This window comes from Peromyscus maniculatus, chromosome 10 (assembly GCF_049852395.1).
Source record: "Peromyscus maniculatus bairdii isolate BWxNUB_F1_BW_parent chromosome 10, HU_Pman_BW_mat_3.1, whole genome shotgun sequence".
Taxonomy (NCBI): Eukaryota; Metazoa; Chordata; class Mammalia; order Rodentia; family Cricetidae; genus Peromyscus; species Peromyscus maniculatus.
In genome coordinates, this window is record NC_134861.1 from 25,322,106 (window position 1) to 25,344,153 (window position 22,048).

The 22,048-nt window shown below is 44.8% G+C and overlaps 1 long non-coding RNA gene across 2 annotated transcripts in view; it reads left to right on the forward strand.

The window, feature by feature from the left end:
• Positions 1–2,262: 2,262 nt before the first annotated feature.
• Positions 2,263–22,048, forward strand: part of LOC121832668 (uncharacterized) — a 33,553-nt gene continuing 13,767 nt past the window's right edge. For both annotated transcript variants that reach the window (XR_013042850.1, XR_006076303.2), the window contains exon 1: positions 2,263–2,582. This is a non-coding gene — a long non-coding RNA (uncharacterized LOC121832668). The remainder of the gene's footprint in view (positions 2,583–22,048) is intronic.

Consider the following 22,048-nt stretch of genomic DNA (forward strand, 5'->3'; position numbering starts at 1 on the left):
CAGGATTTCTGGTTGAGCTTAGACATCTGGTCCTCATACTAACTAACCAGACTTTCAGTCTGTTGAGTGACGAAACTCATTGTGACTGGGGACAGCCCAAATCAACATTAGGGCTTAAACTTGTCTAACATCCTAAACCTTTAACCTAGGCACTTCCCCTTATTCTGATGACTGCTATTCTACCTGATGGGTTGTTGGAGCCATTTAGGCTTTACCCAGCAGGTCTGCAGAGAGAGGATGATTGGACCCGGGTACCAGGTGTCTGAGGTGATCTGCACGTGGCTGTGCTGGGGGGAGGTCTTTTGTTCCACCCTTGGCATTCCTTTAAATACCCTAGGGAAGAGACAGTTGGGGGCTGATGGATTAGGATCTGTGTACAGCATGTTTGCCCAGTGCCTGAAGAGGTCAGAAGAGGGCACCAAATACCCTGGAACTGGAGTTATGAGTTATGGATGGGAACTGAACCCAGGTCCTGTGCAAGACCAACAAATGCTCTAACCGCTGAGCCGTATTTCCAGCCCCAGCACAGTCTGAACTTTGCTTGAAAGACAACTGTTGTTTCGCACCTTGACCAGGGCTAACATCTTGTAAATATAAGTGATACTTTAGGCAAAGACACTTACAGTGTCTAGTGCAGTTTGCTAGGGCCTCCCTTTTGAGATACTGTCATATCTTCCAAGTGCAAATGAGTTTTAGAAGTAGAAAGTGGTGCTTACTAATTTGAAGTACATGACAAGATCAATATCTGGTCCCCCAATGTGATAATAAAGTAATGTTTATATAACTTCTTTTTACTAAATAGTGCTTCATGTTTTAGCATATGTACATTATACCCAAAGGTAATTATTGTTATTACTGATGTATATGATTCACTAGGTGACAGGCCATCTCAAGAAAGCAAAACAGAGGAATTCTCAGCAGGGCCGGGGATGCAGCTTAGTGGTCAAGCATTTGCCCAGCATGCTCGAGGCCCTGGGCTAGCTCTCCAGCACTGCAAGCAACACAAACAGGAGCTAGCAGGGCGGATGGCCCAGTTGGTAAAGTGCTTATCGCACAGCATTGAAGACCCGTCATCAGCACTCATATCGAGCCAGGCACAAAGGCACGCACTTGGATCTCTAACAAGGAGGAGGTCACATGGAGCCAAGCACGGTAGCACACACACACTTGGATCCCTTGTACCGAGGAGGTAGAGACAGGATGTCCCCTCCTGCTTGTCTGGCCTGATGGTCAAACTCCAGATGGATGGCTCCTTGGGAACGACAGCTGAGGTTGACCTCTGTCCTCCACATAGGCACATACGTGCACTTGCAAACACACCAACACACACACACACACACACACACACACACACACACACACACACACACGATTAAGCAGCAACCAGAGGACAATTCTGTGCTGTGCTGAAGGCAGAAATGCTTGAATAAGCTATTCTTTTCGAGTTCCCTAACTGAACCTAACTGAACACAACAAAGACTTTATCGTCTATGAACTTGGCTACAAGCCTCGTTGGAGCCTTAGGCAGGACAGGACTGGGAAGAGCAGAGTGTAGCACTCATCCGGGTACAAAATTCAAGGGACCAAGAACTATTTTAGCAATCAAAATCAATTATATGTCAATATTTTTTTGAAACATGGTCTCACTCTGTAGTCCTGGAATTTGCCACATAGACCAGACTGGCCTCAAACTCACAGAAATCTACCCGCCTCTGCCTCCTGAGGACTGGATTAAAGGCATGGTGTGTGGGCAAGTTGAGTCGAGAAAAACAGGATGAAGGAAACTGGCAAGGTCAGGTGTCACCTACCGGAAACAAGAAAACAAGCACACTTGCCAAAAATACACAGGGGGGTTCTGAACAACATACAAAGATAAACGTGCTGCGGTGGTTTGAATGCGAACAGCCCCCATAGGCTCATCGATTTGAGTGTCACCACGGAGTGGACCTGTTGATAGGATTAGAAGGATTAGGAAGTGTGACCTTGTTGGAGGAAGTGTGTCACTGGGGGTACACTTGGAAGTTCCAAAGAGCTCACACCAGGTCCAGCATTTCTCTCTTTCTGCTGCCTGTGGATTAGGATGTAGCTCTCAGCTGCTTCTCCAGCACCACATCTGCCCTGCTTCCTGCCATGATGACAATAGACAAAAACCTCTGAACTGTAAGCCAGCCCCAATTAAATGCTTTCTTTTGTAAGAGTTGCCGTGGTCATGGTGTCTCTCCACAGCACCAGAACACACCTTTAATCCTGGCATTCCAGAGACAGAAATCCCTCTGGATCTCTGTGAGTTCAAGGCCACATTGGAAACAGCCAAGCATGGTGACACGCCTTTAATCCCAGAAAGCCAGCCTTTAATCCTAGGGAGTGGTGGTAGAAAGTAGAAAGATATATAAGGCGTGAGGACCAGAAACTAGCGGCATTTGGCTGGTTAAGCATTTGGCTGGTTAAGCATTTGGCTGGTGAAGCATGTGGCTGGTTAAGCTTCAGGCTTTCGAGCAGCACAGTTCAGCTGAGATTCATTCTGGATGAGGACACAGAAGCTTCCAGTCTGAGGAAACAAGACCAGCTGAGGATCCGGCGAGGTGAGATAGCTGTGGCTTGTTCTATCTCTCTGATCTACCAGCATGGACCCCAATAACTCGCCTCGGGTTTGATTTCATTAATAAGAACTTTTTATTGCTTCATAAATACATCAGAAGGGTAATATCTTTCATGTATATACAGTCAGCACAATCAATAAAAATATCTATATATAATTAATTATATTGTTGTAAAAATAAGCTTAGGTTATAAAGGGCCAATTCAGAATAAAAGGAAAAACCAGTTGGCATAGGAAAAGCCAAAGTCACCATGTCTCAGTGTCTACAGGCTATACTGTTCTCTGAATAACAAAAGGACTGGGCACACTCACTTTCTACATTACATGTGTCTTCACATTTGGACTTTGATAATTCACATACATTCTTTTCATACACGAACAAAAAAGAATATTTGAAAGTGAAATTCACAAGCACAGGTCGTAAAAAGGTCCGTCACCACGGGTGCACTGTAGCAAGCTCATTCCAAGGGTATGGATAAGATGCTGGAGCAGCCTTCCTAGAGGGCAATCTGGAATTCAGACCACAGCTCTGAAAATGTCAGCATCTGTTGACACAGTGGCTCCACTCCAGGCACCGTATGTCGGGAAAATGATTAAACACGGAAGCAAATATTTGGCTACAAGGATATTCTTTGTACTTTGCTTTCTGTTAAATAATCTAAACATTCAGAAATAAGGAATTCTTGACATATTGTACATTCTTCTACTATTCTATAGTCATTAAAAATACAGAAGTCAACTGATATGAAAGGATGTTTACATCTTGTTAAAAAGTGTAAACACACACACACACACACACACACACACACACACACACACACACACACACACACAAAAGGTCACAGAGCTATATGAACAGTATGAACCTCAAGTCCTTGAATCTAAATCTGGGCTCCTATCTGACTTCACTAAGTCCCTGGCCCAAATTCAATTTAAATCCTCATCTTATTTGAAGAGAGGAATAGGGCTGAGTACAAACTGATTTTTTTTCCAAAGTAATTCAGTAACTTGGGTTGTGTGATACCTAGACTCACAAACAAAAAATGTAAGAACTACGTTTACTTATTTAGTGGTGATGGGGAAATGCCCAAAGGTCAGAGGACAACTTGGTGGAGTCAATTCCCTTCCTCCTTCCATCAGGCGAGTCATGGGGGATCACACTCAGGTCATCAGACTTTGCTGCAAGAACCTTAACTAGCTGACCTACCTTGCCAGACCCCGGTTGAGGAATTCCATTCTGGCTCATTACCTCTCCACACTGTTGCCGGTAGTGTGCATTCGGAAACTGGAGAGTTATTGGGCAATATTATCACCTTTTAAAGGTGCATGTGACCTACCAGAGATTGAAGGCTTAGCCTCATTCCATGTCACTAATCTTTTCATTAGGTAGATGAGAAAACAAAAAAAGAGGTGAAGAATTTAATTAACTTTAAATAAGCTCAGATTAGCTGAACTCTCCAGTGAGAGATGCAGAGCTCTATCTTCTCACAGCAGACGAGGAAATTTTTGAAAGAAGTCGCTATAAATGAGGCAAAGATAAAATCTGTAGGATCCCTAGGGATTCCTAGGGAGCCAGGTTAATGCCCTAATTGTGAAAATAACTCACAGCTGAATTGCACAGGCTTTGGAGTCTCACTAAATGGCAGGCAACCCTCAGCTGTTCCAGGGGTCAGCCAAGGTTGAACCCAGGAGGCATGCATGCTCCTGTTTACTCCACGCCCTCAACAGGAATCTTTGTCCAGCAGCCCCAACTCTGTAACCTTCAAGTCACTGACAACCCTGGACATTTGCACTGCCCACTTTTATGTCAACTTGACACAAGCTGGGGTCATCTGAGAGGAGGGACCCTAATTTGAGAAGTTGCCCCAATAAGATCGGGCTGTAGGCAGGCCTGTAGGGCATTTTCTTAATTAGTTATTGATATGGCCAAGTTTGCTTGTTATGGGTGGGGCCCTCCCTGGGCTGGTGGTCCTCGCTTCTATACGAAAGCAGAGTGTGCAAGCCATGAGGAGCAAGCCAGTAAGCAGCTCCCCTCCTTGGCCTCTGCATCAGCTCCTGCCTCCAGGTTCCTGCCCTTTGAGTTCCTGCTTTGGCTTCTTTCAGTGGAACCTGATTTAGGATAAGTCAGTCAAATTAACCCTTTCCTCCCCGAGCTGCTTTTGGTCATGGTGTTTCATCACAGTAGTGAAAACCCTAACTAAGATAGCATATAACATCAATTTATCAGCTCCCAAATAAATCAATTGTCCTCTATTAGAAAACGAATATAACGCCAAATGGCTACATTGAAGAAATTAGTATAACATGAAACATAATATTATGCTTACTAAGATCTAATAACATAACTTATACTACACTGTGCTGTTCTGTATACAGTGTGTTTAGGATATTTTATGTTGTAGACGAATTGCTAAACGGTCTTATTAATAAAAACCCGGAGCCAGATACTGGGGTAAAAAGCTGAGAGATCAGAAAAGCAGAAAGAAGCCAGCTACATTCTTACGCTTGGAGATCCTCCACCAAAGAGACCTATGTTCTGTATACCCACTCCTATATGCTTTTCTATTCTACCATCTCATTTCCTATCTCTGTCCAGCTACATCACTTCCTCTTCCTGCCCAGCTCTGTCACTTCTGTACAGACCTCCAGACCTTTATGTTTAGTGCTGGGATTAAAGGTGTGTACCACCATACCTGGCTCTGTTCCCAGTGTGGCCTTGAACTCACAGAGATCCAGACAGATCTCTGCCTACTTACTATAGTTGTTGGCTTTTTCTTCAATCCTCAGATAAACTTTATTGGTGTACACAGATAAAATGTCACCACATTATGTTTTAAAGAATTTAACAAATTTTTAAAAATTTACAACTTAAATTATATTTAATTGAAATTCTTAGCATTTGACCAATCCAAGTCTTCCTGAACACCGAAAAGCCCTTGGCTAGGTGCATGGACTAACCAGGCTACTGAAGATTAGTGATGCCTGAAGAGACACAGTGCCAGGGAACACTCCCAGCTCTGTGAAGGGTACACTATTGGACCTTTCCAGATGAAAACCAGAATACAAAGTGTTCTGGTGGAAGATCCACCTCAACTCCCCCACCATCTCTTTCCCTAAACCCGCCCCTTCAAAGCCCGCCAAACACGGCTCCTCCCCCAGAGAGGCTCAAGACCACGCCCACAGGGTGTATAAGCTGCATCCCTGAAGACAGACACGTGGTTATTCTGGTTCTTCCAGTCTCTGGTCTCCCATCACTGGCTCCTCTCTGCGGCCTGGGAATCACCCAGGAATGCTTTACCCATTAAACTGGACCTAGTTAGGTCTGATTTGGATTGCTGCATTGTCGGAGAAGCCTATCAGGGTACAAAAAACTTATCATAAAGCAGTCCCTAACCTGCTCAAAGAAACGCAGTCAGTGGCAGAGCCAGGAGTTAAAACAGCAGGCTGGAAGCTCACTGCTACAGCCTGAGTCTGGAGCACCCCCTACGGCCCAGACTTGAAGGCCTGGTCCTCAGCCTGGTGCTATGAAGAGGTGGTGGATAAGAGGCAGGGCCTAATAGACAACTATTAGTGACCTAACTGGGGATGCCCTGAAGGGACACTGGTATCCCCCAGCATCTTGCTCTCTCTTTCTCTTCACTTACCGGCTGCCATGAGGTAGCCGACCTTTCCCAACACATGTTCCCAACAGGACCTGCTGCGTTGTGACAGGCCCAGAGGAATAATGCAGGTGTCCGTGGATGGAAACCTCTGAGATCCTGAGTGAGAACAAGGCTTTTCTCCTTTCAAGGTGATTTTCACAGGCATTTTGTCCCAGTGAGAAAAAGCCATGTGCTCACTCCACAGCAATTTCAGCACTCCCAAGACCACACTAAGTATTCGGGGCTGGATGAGCAGCCACATGATTACAGACCTTCTGGGGATGAGAAGTACCAGAGACAATCAGATATAAAACAGTGTGTGAATTTCATATTTTTTGAGAAATTTAATAATTGAAATTATAAACAAATTTTAAATATAAAAGGAATTTAATTTGCTTTTTCTGTACATTATTCTAACATGAAATGCTTAAGAAAATCCTACTATATAAGTATGTAAATGTGAAATTTAACATAGTAAATTAGTAAGCTTGCTGAGCATTTATCAAAGAATGAAAGTGTTTAACTTGATAGATTTATAGATAAATTTGAGAAATGTGGTTAAATGCTTAACAAGTAGGCCCAACAATCATTACTATAATAGGACCAGCAAGATGGCTCAGCAGATAGACATTAGGACACCTGAATTCCATCCCAGAACCCACATTAGAGGAGAGCGCAGGCACAGGCCCCAGACAGTCGGAGGAGGGAATCACTCGGCAAGCTGTCCTCTGACTGCCACACATACACAAAATAAAGGTAATCATTTCAGTTGTACGGCCAAAACACATTAAATTCAAACACCTTTACCGGTTCCTAATCCCCAGAGAGAAGCCACTTCTAAATACATAACTCAGAGGAATGGGCATGCTGATCAGCTAATGCTAGTCTTTCTTGGAGTAGGAATTATGAAGGTTCTTTTTTATTTTTATGATGTTCATTATTGAAGAAAAGGAATTCTCTCTTTTCAGCCATCTTTCAATGCTCTTTCCTGAAGTTTAACATGAAGAAGTTCTGAGTCTTTAGTCAGGCAATTATTAAATTGCTACACTTACCATCCTGATCATCGTTTTCCTCCCATCCATCCATTTCTCTAGGGAGTGTCTGTCTTAACTGTCATCATCCCCAAGAAGATTACACCACACATTTTGCCACTATAGCAGCTGAAGTACACTTTATATAGGCAATTATGTAAGTTTCAGAGTGTTTTCCTTCCTTGAAAGGCGTATTCCCTTTTGGTTATTAACCCTGGCGTAGCATTGGGGTAGATGTTACCAGGCAAATTTAACTAAAGTGGGGAAATTCAGCTGAGGTGGTTCATAAACTAGAAAAATGGGTTAGCCTCTGAAGAAACACATCCCGTGTAAGGAGCTGAGCGGTGTATGTCGCGTAACAAGCACTTTGTTTCCTAGTGCTCAGTGTCTGTTGCTCACCGATCAGCCTAGCTTAAGCATTCTGTAATTTTGACACTCATCAGACACGTCACGTTCCACATGTATTTCTATGAATCAATCTGATTTTATGACAAAAGTAAATAAAAATAAATCTAAAGGTAATTAACTTCTTAACCACAAAGATATCTTTTAAGTTAGGTCCTGGGAATACTTTACTTATCATGACCCAAATATATTCGTATTTTGTCCCGGACTGTTTTGGTGGTGGAAGTTTCTGGATATAGAAACTTCCAGAGAACATGCCCGCACAACACAGCTCCGGCGCCTGGCCCGGTGAGGACTAGGGGCCAGCTGGGGATTAGGTGCTGGCACTAGGGGCTGAGCCAGCCAGTCTCCCAAGGTGGCAGCCAGAGCAGAGAACCAGCATCAAAGAGCTGAGCTAAGCTGGCAGCAGGTTAGGAGCTGAACTCTCCGGGCGGACTGAAGCCCTTCCCACCCGCCCCGCCCCTTCTCCTCCCCGCCCACTCTAAGCCCCGCCCCTCCCGCCTCAGCCCCGCCCCCCAGTCCTCTCCCGGTCCGCGTGAGCGCCTGCGTGGTGCGGAGCCTGGAGCGCGCTTTCTCTCCGGCTGTGCAGAGGTGTAGTTCCCGGAAGCTTGTGCAGTTCCGGGCGGAGAACCCGGGTTCTTGCAGCCGCGGGCTGGGGATGCGTCATAGCCTGGAGTGGCCTCGGCTGTGAGCCTGTTGGGATGGGTGGGTTCTGAAAGAACGGTTTCCCAAGCCCGGCTTTGATGAAGTGACTGGATGGGAGAAAGGCGAGCATCAGAGTTACAGAATACTTACACGAGGATCGGAGCAGGGATGCCACCACTGAATCCTTGGCTTTTGGATGGGGGTGGGGAGGGGTTGGTTTTGGTTTTGAGCTGGTCTCCTAATGAATCCCAGGCTGGCTTTGAACTCCTTCCAATAATGGGGTCATAGGCGTGCACCGCTACTCCAGGCTACTGTAATACTAAACATTTTTTAGGCTAATTCATCCTCACAAAATGGAAATGGCTGGACTCACCGTCTATGTTGCAACACTCCACGGGCTACCTGTTAATTACAGTAAACACCCGACTTAATAACCTTCAGACCAATGTTTGACAAGGATATCGGGGTGTTGGTGTCTTCAGAGTTCTCTTCGGGAGTCTGAAAGATACTCAAGAAAAAAATCCAGCGAATATTTTTCCCAAACAATAGGGCTGCAAGCCGCTGTCATTTTGGGTTTTTTCTTGTCCAATACCAGTGTATTCGTTGGCTGATGTGCGCACATGAGATCAAAGCAAAGCCTGGTATCTTCAGACTTGAGAGATCCAAGAGAAACAGAGCTTCGCCTGCTTCAACTCCATACCATTGTAACAGACGAATTCTAGATGCGGAAGAGACGTGTAGCTGTAAGAGTTCATAACTAGCTACTCAGCGTGAAGTCTTATCCTTCCCTTTGGACGGCGGCTGGTTAGAGAGAAGGCGCGCATAATCCAACGCCTGTCAGCCGACAAGTCCGCAGAGAACTTTCTGAGCGCACGCTCACTCCATGAAATGTCTGGGTGTTTCTCCCCCTCCACCTCTGATAGCACAGTTGAGGGCTTGAGGAAACAATAAGTAAAGGACGGTTTGTGAATTTCTATTTGAGAGACCACAAGGTAAAATTAGAACTAGGGCGTCTATTTTTATCACACTTAGTAATAAAGGGTGGATTTTTAAAAGTAGGCTGGATTTGCCATTCATTATTGGAACCGTCACAACTCTGAAATCTCCTTTGTCTTCATTATACAGAGAGAAAAACTCTGCTTTGGAGAATGTAAGGTATCTTGGCCAAGGTAATATGGTTCCTAAGTTACCAGCTAAGGATTGAACACTGGTTATCTATCTCTCAAAAAAAAAAAAAAAAAAAAAAAGTTAGACCTATGAGATGGCATATGACATATGCATCCTGGTATACAATATACACAAAATAAATTTAAATTTAAAACCCCACAGAATGAACTGAGGACCCTTATGATAAATCTCATCAAGGAATTGGAGTGTAGTGCATGCTTGTTACTCCAGTACTTGGGGGCTGGTGTCTTCATCACTTAGACCAACTTGGCTGATGTAGCAAGACCTGTCTAAAAGCGAAACAGAAAACCCATAAAAGAAACAGCTTTATGCAAGGTGTGGTAGTACATTCCTGTAATCCCAGTGCTTAGGAGACCTATATAAACCCGGTGCTAAGGAGATCCATAAGTACTAAAGTCATGTAGCCTGTGTGTCATCTACTAAATATTATAGTAGCCATTGTGATTACAAGCTAGTCAGCAAAAACTTACAGGGTTTTGTTTTAAGTTAAGTTTTATTTGAAAGTCAAAGCAAGGGAGGGGGTGTTAGCACTTTCCCGTTTGAAGGTGTTTTTGCTGTTTAAAGACCATGTGCTGATGTCTGATTTTCATGTCAGGTAATATTAGCCTCAAAAATGAATTGGGAAGTATTTCCTGAGGTATCTGTGAAAATTTGCTATTAATCCTTCTTTAAATGTCTGGTAGAATTCAGTAGTGAAACCATCTGGGCCTGCTGTTTTCTTTGCGGGAAGTACCTTTTTCTTAAATCAGTAATCCAATCTACAGCAGTGGCATGCGTAGTTTCAAGAGACTGCCAGACTCTTTTTCAGAGTGAATAACCCAATGTGCGTTGCCCACCATATGTACTATGTCTATCAGCCTTCGGGAATGTCGCTGTTTTTTATTTTAGCCATTCTGGAATATAGAAATATCTTACCGTGGTTAAAAAACATTATTACTGTTATTATGATTGCATGCTTGTATGTGTGGGCTCTCTCCTTCACCACGTGGGGCCTGTGGATTAAACTTCCGTCATCAGGCTTGGTTATACCAAGTGCCTCTACCCGCTGAGCTGTCCTCCCCGTCACTCACTGCAGCTTTAATCTACTTTTCCCTAATTTCTGACAAGACTGGAATCTTTTAAATATTTGCTTGTGTGTGTGTCCTTTTTAATAGGATGTCTTTTACTCATACTGTGACTGGATTTGCTTTGTATTGTTGAGTTTTGTGCATTCTTGATATATTCTAGACACTATGTGGTTTACAGATATTTCCTCCCGATCTGTAACTTGTTTTTCTGACTTCACAGCATTTTCTACAGAGTAGCCTTTTTAACTTTGATGGAATGCAATTTATACATTTTTCCTTCAATGAATTGACTTTAGAAGTCTTTGTCCCACCTTAGATTGAAACATTTTCTTCTCATTTTATTCTTAAATGTTTCACATGTTGTATTTACATCCATGATACAGTTTGAGTTGGGTTTTGCATAAGGTATGAGGTGTGACTTCATTGTTTTCATCTTTAGATATCCACTGGTTTACAAGGCTTGCTCTCCACATTGAACTGTTTCTGCACCTTTGTCAAAATTCAACTAGGAGATGACGAGATGGCTTAGGGGCCTTGCCAGTCTGATAACCTAGCTCAGTCCCTCGATCCACAGAAGAAGGAAAGAGCTGACTCTTGCAAGATGTCCACTGCCCTCCACATTCATGCATGCATGTGCCTATATTTCACATACACACAGTAACAATGATAATGGGTCTTTCTTTGGACTGCCAGCTCCTAAGTAATGACATGAAGACTTTTTATGAATTATGAAGCATGGCCTTAGTTTAGGCTTGTTCCCAATTGGCTCTTAAAACTTACATTTTAAGAAGACCTGAGTTTGGTTCCAGCACCCACACAGCAGCTCACAACCTCCTGCAACTCCAGTTTCAGGGAACCCGACACCCTCTTCTGGCCTCCACACACACTGAAAAAGAAAAGAAAGAAAAGCAAATTACTTTCTCACAGCGCTGGAGGATAGGAAAGGTAAGAACATGGTATTAGCAGATGCAGTGCCCAGTGAGAGCCAGATTCACAGATGGATAAGAGTGCACATTCTCAGTGTCCTCACATAACAGAGGACAGGTCATCTCTCTTGGGCCTCTTTTCCTGTTTGATCTGCTTCAGTTGGTTGGTTTGCTGTGCTAAGAATTTAAGCCAGGGCCTTGAGCATCGAGGCAAGTGCTCCACCACTGAGCTACATTTTAACTCATCGTGAGCCATTACAAAGTTATTTTGATTACTATATTTATTTATTTTTGTGTATGTATACACATGCATACCATGGCATATCTGTAGAGATCGGAGGATGCTTGTGGAAGTCAGTTCTCTCTTTCCATCATGTGAGTTCCAGGGATCAGACTTGTCAGCAAGCTCCTCTACCCTTTACCTACCTACTGAGCTGTCCTGCCAGTCGGGCCATTTTTATAGGACACTGAAGCCCATTCACAAGCCCTGTCTTTCCTCCCACAAAAAAAGAGGTTTTCAAGCATAAAGGAAGAGATGGGAAGAATGTGGAGGGAGGTCCCCCACTGGATGCCCGCCGCCCAAGGTCAGAAGTTCTAGTTTGACATGTTGACTGCCTGACGGTGTCTGCACACTGTCTAGAAGTAACAGGGAATGCACCACATTGCTGTAAATAGTGTTTTGGTGTGGATACAAATGATCTATTGGGTGACAGTTACAGCTATTGTTTGAGGCGAACTTCATTCACATTTTCTCTGACTCCTTACTAAGGATTATGAATGCAAGCTTGACCTGATTTAGTCAGAGTAAAGAACCCCTATTTTCTGAGCCATATTTCCTGTCAGTCTAACACACCTTAAAGCTAATTTCTACACAGATAGATGGTTCTGAGTTCCTTTGCTGGAGATTTGGTGACTTGGGATATTTATAACTTTCTTATATCCCATTTCTACTCAGCAGTATTAGGTTACACACCTATAGTTCTGGCTACTCAGGAGGCTGAGGCAGGAGGGTCACAGGTTTAAGGGCAGCCTAGTCAATACAGAGCCTGTCTCAAACTGAAGTAGAGAAGGGCTGGGGACCAGGAGTAGATGTGATCCCAGTGGGTGAGAAGAGCAAGTTCAGCACCAGCCTGGTCTACACAGCCCGGAGTAGATGTGATCCCAGTGGGTGAGAAGAGCAAGTTCAACACCAGCCTGGTCTACACAGCCTGGAGTAGATGTGATCCCAGTGGGTGAGAAGAGCAAGTTCAGCACCAGCCTGGTCTACACAGCCTGGAGTAGATGTGATCCCAGTGGGTGAGAAGAGCAAGTTCAACACCAGCCTGGTCTACACAGCCCGGAGTAGATGTGATCCCAGTGGGTGAGAAGAGCAAGTTCAACACCAGCCTGGTCTACACAGCCCGGAGTAGATGTGATCCCAGTGGGTGAGAAGAGCAAGTTCAGCACCAGCCTGTTCTACACACAGAAGAAAAGGGAGGGGAGGAGCAGAGGAAGAAGTAGGGGAGATGAGGAAGAGGGAAAAGAGGGAGAGGAGAGAAGGGGGCAGGATTAGGTAGGGTGCTTACCTAGCAAGCTTGGGGTCCCACATTCAGTCCCCTATAGCAGACACACACACACACACACACACACACACACACACACACACACACCACCACCACCACCAACAACAACAACAACAACAACAACAACAACATTACTAAAGTTGATGCTTGATCAAAAAAATATCACAGAACCTGTGTCCAACAGACCCAGAGCCAACCTCATTCTAGCCCATTCAAGGAATCAGGTGCCCTGGGTGGCTCAGCAACATTTCTCCTGATACAAGGAATTTAACACCACCACCCCTCCCCCCACTGTGTCCTCTCCGAAACTTCAGGGTCCATATCTGACCCAGTAGTTACGAATTTCTTAACCATTATATTAGATAGTACCTAGTTGTTACTTTGTTAAATTTAACTAGAAAGCCAACTAGGCCCAGGCTTTTTTTTTTCTTCTTAAAAAAAATTATATCACTGGGTGGTGGTGTCGCATGCCTTTAATCCCAACACTAGGGATGTAGAGGCAGGCAGATGGTCTACTGAGCAAGTTCCAGGACAGCCAGAGTGGTTACAGAGAAACCCTGTCTCCATAGATAGATAGACAGGTAGATGATAGATAGATAGATAGATAGATAGATAGATAGATAGATAGATAGATAGATCATAGATAGATCATAGATAGATAGATAGATAGATAGATAGATAGATAGATAGATAGATAGACAGATAATTTTCCCTATATGAGTGTTTTGCCTACATGTATGCCTATATGCCAAGTACACGCCTCATGCCCACGGAGGCCAGAGAGGGTGTTGGACCCCTGGAGATGGAGTTAGAAATGATTGTGAGCCACCATGCAGGTGCCCTGAAAGAGCAGCCAGTGCTCTTAACCAATGACCATCTCCAACTCCTAGGCTCTTGTTTATGAATAGTTTTTCTCTTTGATTTTTGAATGTATATATGTGATATATATATGGAAGAGAGCGAGACTCCCACTATGTGTCTTAGGCTGAATTTGAACTTCCTGCGCAGCCCAGGCTGGCCTCAAATCTGTGTTTCTCCTGTCTCTCTGTCACCTTAGTGCTGGGTTCCAGACCTCTACCACCGTGTCCAGTCTGAAATTAGTGACTTCGTCTATTTACTTGTAGGTCTACTGAAGCTGTCTTCTGGAGCTTTGCTAGTTTGTGTCTCTTCAGGAATCTTATCTAATTTGCTGACATAGTTTCCTCCTCCTTCCTTTTCCTACAACCAAGCTAGTATTTCTCAACATGATTCACACACCTCTGACCCCTTAGTATTGTCCTCTATTGCCTTCAGCTTAATCGCTGCCCTCTGAAATGTATCAAATACCTCTGGGACCAAACTGGTCTTCAGGGTTCTCTAGGGAACACATGAACAAATAGATATGATAAGGTCTCGACTCTCAGAGGACCCTGTCTAGTCTAATGTTTCCTAAAGTGTGGTCTTCGTAAGTCCTTGAAAAGACAAACTAGCTAGGTTCTGTGCCAGGTGCGGGCAGCATCACGCAGTTGAAGTAGGGGGACTCCATTGACCTGAAGCCTCCTCCTACCCCAGACAGTTGGGGGATCCCTGCCTGTTGGTGCCTTGACAGGTTGGTGGGGCCATTGTCAAGACAGTGTAGAGCAACCTTCCTTTTGGAGGTCCAGGTGGGAATTCTGTTTCCTTGGTCTATCTTGTTAGGTAAATTTATGGGCCTGAGGACAGCGGTTATAGCTCAGTGGTAGAGCATTTGGCACGCTCAGGGTCACCTAGGTTTAATCCAGCACTGTGAAAAAAAAACTTCATGGGCCTGTTTTGTTGTTGTTGTTTTTTGTTTTTGTTTTTTTCTTCTGTTATGGCTCTCTCGCTCTTTCTCCTCCCCCCCCCCTGCTCCTACCTCCCCACCCCCACATCATCTCATCTCATCATACTCAGACTACCCTGGGAATGGCTTTGAACTTTGGCTGATCTTCCCATCTCTCCCTCCCAAGTGATGGATTTCACCGCTACTCTTGGCTTTATGTGCTGCTGAGGATCCAGCCTATGGACTCCTGCATGACAGGCAAGCGGTCTGCTAACCGAGTTATATACCCAGCCCTTCTGATACGGCTTTAATACACTCTGTACCCATACAGGCACAATCTACTTTGCAAAGTATGTAGGCAGTACTTCTCTGCTCGCAGAATAAATTCATCCATCCGTGCCTGTGGGTGGCAGCATCTATGTGACAAACAAGATACTGATCTGCTCAACTTTAGCATTTGCAGACAATCAGAGGCAACTTTTGCTTTGTAAAATGGAGTCAATCTGGGGAAGTGTCCTAGTTAGGGTTACCATTGCTGTGATAAAACACCAAGACCAAAGCAACTTGGGGAGGAAAGGGTGTATTTGGCTTACACTTTCATGTCACTGTTTATCATCAAAGGAAGTCAGGACAGGAACTCAAACAGGGCAGGAACCTGGAGGCAGGAGCTGATGCAGAAGCCATGGAGGAGTGCTGCTTACTGGCTTGCTCCCCATGACTTGCTCAGCCTGCTTTCTTATAGAACCCAGGATCACCTGCCCAGGAATGCTCCCCCTACAATGAGCTGGGCCCTCCCCCATCAACCATTAATTAAGAACATGCTCTACAGGCTTGTCTATAGCCTGATCTTATGCAGGCATTTTTCTCTAGAGTCTTCCTCCTCTCCAATGACTCTAGTGTATGTCAAGTTGACATAAAACTAGCCAGGACAACCTGATAAAGCTGGAAAGTCAGTTTTATACAACTTAGAGCAGCCCACAGCCTACTCTCCAGACTGTGTATCATTTCTTCCAAAGCAATGCCTAATTCTCATTGGCAGCCTAATTTCTCTAGGATGATCTGATGTAGACAAGCCCAGTGTTTACCCATTTCCCAAGAGCATGTGGTCACAGAACCTTCTGAAACTTTACATAACATCTATAAATGACCCAAAGCATATCTGCTCCATGGAACACACTTCAGAAAACAAACCAGTATATTCATTATCATGTACATCCAAATAAGTACAGTACACATTAGGACTGCATATCTGAGAGCCAGTCTTTGACTGGGAAAATGAGGGAAAGGCAGAAGTAATACCTTTCAGACAATCAGAAGGAAAACCAGCGGTGGAGATGTCCAAGGTAAAGGAAGCTAAGGAAAGAGATGGGTCAAGATCACGGAGGTCAATGCCAAGAAAAGATTCCTGGGGTTGACATTGTTGGAACCAATGTCAACCTTCTGAAGGAAAATTCCAGGGAAATGATGACAGCAGATTATTGACTGAAGAAACTTCAGCAAGTACTGGAGTGGCTGAGCTTTGAGGAAGGAGAGAAGTTGTTTTTCTTATTTGCTGATTTTTCTTTTCAGCTCCTAGAATTGTGCCTGGTGTGTTCAAAGCTCTCGATAAACATTAAATAAGTGAATGAATTAATTAATCCATGATGAGTGATTGTTTAAAAAAAAAATAGAATAAACCAGGCATGCTGGTGCATAGTTCTGGGAGTGGCGAGGAGGATCCACGTTCAGTTACGTAGTGTGTTGTGCTTTGGCTACATGGGACTCTCATGGAAAAGGGGTGTGGGAGACTAGAAGCAAGGGAGGTTGTAAAGGAGAGAACTGGATGTGTGATGACTGAGGAACGAGCGTCTTGAACAGGCTCTAGGCTGAAGACTCCCGTGGGAAAGTAGAAATCATACAAAGTTGGTATTGCTGGAGCCTCTGGGGAGCTGAGAGGGTGAAGGCCAAGCCTGACCATCTGAATTTGATTTTGGGACACACATGGGTTGTCCTCTGACTTTCACACATGCCCTTTGGCATGTACCCTACACACACACACACACACACACACACACACACACACACCACAATAGTGTAGAAAAAGAAAATACAGAAAACTGATGAACACTATGGTGCTGGAACAAGAAAGCCTGAGAACAAGGCCCCAGACAACAGGGTAGGAGACAGGGCTCGTCGTGGTCACATGGATCTGCAGAACCCACTCTGCACTCCAGAGGCCAGTCTGCAGGGCTCCCGGCCTTCCACCTCCTCGGTACCAGTGTTCTTGTCCCACATTGTATTGCCCCACATCACCCCTGTCTGTGCACACCCCCACCACTAAGGAAGGCACTTGCCGCTTCTTGCCTGGGGTGTTACAGTGGTTTTCCTGGCTGTACATGAGTTCTTCCGTTCTGTCAGCCTTTTCCCGTATTGCTATCAGAACTATGGTCCGAACCCATGAAATGAACCCACCAGTTCTCTCTTTAAGAGCAACATCAGGACCTAGTGGTGGGGACGCACGCTTTTCACCCCAGGATTCGGGAGGCAGAGGCAGGTAGATCTCTGAGTTCGAGGCCAGCCTGGTCTATAGGGTGAGTTCCAGGACAGCCAGGGCTACACAAAGAAACCCTGTCTCGAAAAACCAAAAAAAAAAAAAAAAAAAGCAGCGTTGAGGCAGAGTGCTCTCGTAGCATGCATATGGCCCTAGACCCCACCCCCAGCCCTGGGGGTGGGGCAGGAGCAACAGTGTGCTGGCTGCTGGGAAGGAACCACGGTCACAACAAAATGGAGAAGTCTAGAGAATGAAGTGTCCTCTTCCATGAGATTAGCAAAGATTCAAAACCATGAAAATACTCAATATTGGCAAATATGTGGGAAAATGAACAACTGCAGCCACTACTAGTAGAAGATTTGTAAGAGGCAACCTTTTTAAAAAATTTAACAATCTCAGTTATAGAAATATCAATTTGCCCAGATACTGATTATTTCTGGAGTTGCAAAATAGAAAAGACTAACATTCAGAGTGGAGATGTAGCTCAACTGAGAGAGTGCTCATCTCGAATGCACAAAACCCTGGGTACCGCATAGTCCAGATGTGGTAGCACATTCTTATAACCCCCACCCCCAACTGGGGAAGTAGAGGCAAGAGAATCAGAATTCAAGATCCTCCTCTGTTATACAAGACACATTCTGCTCCATATTTTCACAATATTCAATGTTTGTAATTGTGTGTGTGTGTGTGTGTGTGTGTGTGTGTGTGTTTCAACATTTAAACACTGAAGACACAAAAATGAAAAACAGCTGGGTGTGGTGGTTTAAACCTGTACTCTGCCATTCAGAATCACCCATGGTCTTGCCAAATATGGCAAAATTGCCTACTCTGGCCGCTGATGCAGGAGGATCACAGTGCATCTGAGGCCAACCTGGACTACACAGTGAGTTCCAGTCTAGCTGGGACACAGAGTGAGACCCTAACTCAAACACACAGAGAAGATTGTCTATTTCTCCCACACTTGCTGCTGGAGCAGTCTTTAACCTCAGCGGGCGTCATCCTCACTTGGTTCCGCTTATTAGAAGAGGCGGCTGAGCTCCACTGGGTTTGGTTTAGTGGGTCTAGGGGTCTGATCTCTATCTGTGGTGTTTTGACGAGGAATGGCCCCCACAGGCTCTAGATTTGAATGCTTAGTCATCAGGGAAAGGCACAACTTGAGAAGGATTAGGAGGTGTGACCTTGTTGGAGTAGGTGTGACCTTGTTAGAAGTGTGTCACTGGGGGTGGGCTTTGAGGTTTCAAAAGTCCAACCCTAGCCCAGGGTCTCTCTTCCTGCTGAGTGCAGATCCAGATGTAGGACTCTCAGCTACTTCTCCCTCACCATGTCTGCCTGCATGCCGCCATGCTTCCTACCATGATGACAATGGACTGAACCTCTGAAACTGTAAGCCAGCCCCAGTTAAATGTTTTCTGTATAAGAGCTGCTGAGGTCGTGGTGTCTCTTCACAGCAATAGAAACCCTAAGTAGGACACCGCGTTCCCAGGGTGCCTGAGCAGCCCTGTGAAGCAATTCTCCCCACTGGATTCAGTTGTCACCCTTGGTCGGAGGAGATGTCTGCTGTCCCTGCAGTGGAACTGTGTGGCTTGTGGCTCCCTTGCCAGGATTTACGCTGGATCTTGCCTTTTCTGTAAAATAAAATGTTCGTTTCCAAATAAGTATTCAGTCTCTTAGGTTCTGTATGTAATCCATGCTGAAACTATACAGCTGCAGCCCTGCCCCCAGGCATGTGGGCAATTACTTCCAAGTCACAAAATGCTACTTTTTGCTAATTTGTATTTGAGGAGAGTGCAGGAATTAATTAAACATGTCTGTAGCTGCCTGGTGTTTATTCGCTGACAATGAGCTGGAATTATTGCGTCACTAAGCTGCTCTCTGGAGATTTGTTTAGAGTTGTGCTAAGTAGCAAACTGTTGTCATGACCCTTTGCCTAGATCTTTTCAAAACAGTCATTAGGTTTGTGTTTTCCATAACACACACACTAAATCTCCTAATCAGGAGAAAAACGGAAACAATTCCTAGAATTTTAGGCTTGCACAGGTGGGCCTAATGAGCATAGCTGGGATTTCCTAACAGTGAAACCTGAGAGCTGATGACTTAGAAGTATTGAAACGTCTGTGGCTCCAGAGTAAACTGCAACAATGTGTAGGATTAACCATTAACTTTACAAGCTTGATCAATAGCGCTCTCTCCAGAAAGGTAAGGAATTAAGCACTTCTTTGCTACAAGGGTTACTCCACAGTTTGAAGTCCCCAAGTGGGGGGCAGCTCTTAAAGTGACAGTGCACTTTTATCATTTGTAAATTTCCACTAATGCAGCCAGCTGGGCTGTGCCTGTTGGCAGCAAGGGCTGTGACCTTTCTCCACAGCCTGGTATTGTCCTTGCGTTGTTTATGAGCATCTATACATGCGAGTTCTGAAGAGGCAAGTTCAGGAAAGGAAAACTGAAGCCATGAAGGAAAATAAAAGCAAACAGCCAGCAAGGACTCCAACCTTTCCTTTCTGGTCTCAGGACTTCAGAGACCTTGAGAGACTGATTTCCTCTGGCTGTTGTCAAATTAGCTTTGTCTCATCCATCTGTTACACAGTATTTCGTTTTACAGGATAAGCAGCATCGGGAAATGTATGCAGGGAAATTGAGCACTAGGAGTTTAAGAGACCCCAGCTAAGTGGGTCCTGCTGGAACCAGCAGTTGCTAAGGGCGGCTCAGGCTAATTTCAGGGCATCCTCACTGGGTTTCATTTTCCTTCTCAAGGGCTTTGGGCATCAGGGCTCTTTACTCAACCCTGTGAGAGTTTTGAGTCATTCAGCTGAAGGACAACCATGGTTTAAGTCCGTGGAGTTTGAACCTTATTTTAGTATCCACACTAGCCACTAAGGTGAACACATTACCAGCTCTTCATGTCAGCATCCACTGCGATGAACGCACTACCAGCTTTTCGTGTTCAGCACCCCTTATGCCATTTGTAGATGCTAAAAGTGCTTCTGGATAAGCACCACCGACTGGCCCAGCTGGAGGAACATTCTACTTCTTTCACACTCAGTCCTCTTGCTTTCAGCAAGCAGTCCCTGCTTAGAAAGTTCCCAAAGATCAGGATGCTTGGAAGCAGAGGTGGAATTAAAACCAAGATCTCCGCTCATCTAGATTTCTAATCTGGAAGCTCTTTGTACCCAGGGTGACTAAATGCCTGAGTAACTTCTCACTTGTACAGTCAGAGAAAGCCTCTGTGAATTCATTAACCTTTTTGTTTGGATGCATTGGTCATATGCAAAAAGAAAAAAAAAAAGACACCTCTATTTAAAGTTGTGTATATCAGCACCGAGGAAGTGCTCTCAGATTTTCCCAGGAACTATTTTAGAGATGTCTTCTAAAGCAGGGTCTGGTCTGGGTGGAGACAGGTTCTCTAGATAACTCAGGCTGGCCTAGACTTTTTTTTTTAGATTTATTTATTTATTTATTTATTTATTTATTTCTCATTTCAGATGGTTGTGAGCCACCATGTGGGTGCTGGGAATTGAACTCAGGACCTTTGGAAAAGCAGTCAGTGCTCTTAACCGCTGAGCCATCTCTCCAGCCCTTTTTTTTTTGTTTTGTTTTTTTTTTTTGTTTTTTTTTTTTGTGATATATATTTTTTATTTTACAATACCATTCAGTTCTACATATCAGCCATGGGTTCCCCTATTCTCCCCCCTCCCACGCCCTCCCCTTACCCCCAGCCCACCCTCCATTCTCACCTCCTCCAGGACAAGTCCTCCCCCGAGGACTGTGATCAACTTGGTAGACTCAGTCCAGGGAGGTCCAGTCCCTTCCTCCCAGACTAAGCCAAGTGTCCCTGCATAAGCTCCAGGTTTCAAACAGCCAACTCATGGAATGAGCACAGGACTTGGTCCCACTGCCTAGATGCCTCCCAAACTGATCAAGCCAATCAACTGTCTCACCTATTCAGAGGGCCTGATCCAGCTGGGAGCCCCTCAGCCTTTGGTTCATAGTTCATGTGTTTCCATTCATTTTGGCCTAGACTTTTTGAGCCTCCTGTCTCAACCTCCTGCGTGCTGGATATCAGGTATGCTATCTCACTCGGTTTCTAAAGCCATTTGATGATGTGCATACACAAGGAAGAGTTTTCAAGAGGACACTAACAAGGACAGTTAAGTCTCTATGGATTAGTAGGCTGTCCTTATTAAGAGCCTAACGTTATTAGGCTGTTAGGTTCATCAACGTGAGTCATCAGTCTATGGAGTCCCTCCCCACCGTTCCAGTGGGTGCAGCAGCTCTTCCGGCTAATGCTGAAGGTGCTTCGAGAAGCACACAGGGCCTCACACTCAGCCCAGAATACGTGGATCTGAGTCCCAGGGGCGTCCCTTTGAAGGTTTGCTTCAATTCAGAGAAGGGGTTCACCACTGAGTCAATTTAAAAGCACACGCCAGGGCTGTTGAGATGACTTGTCAAGGAAGGGCACTTGTTGAATAGGTCCAAGGACTTGACCTTGATACCCAAAGTTGTCCTCAAGCCTCTGTATGAAAATCATGGCACACATCCACCCAAACATCATACACACAACAATACTGTTTACAGAATAAACAGGTCAGGATGGTGGTGTACACTTGTAACCCTAACACAGGTCAGGCATGGTGGTGTACACCTGTAACCCTAACAGTCAAGAGGCAGGAGATTTTT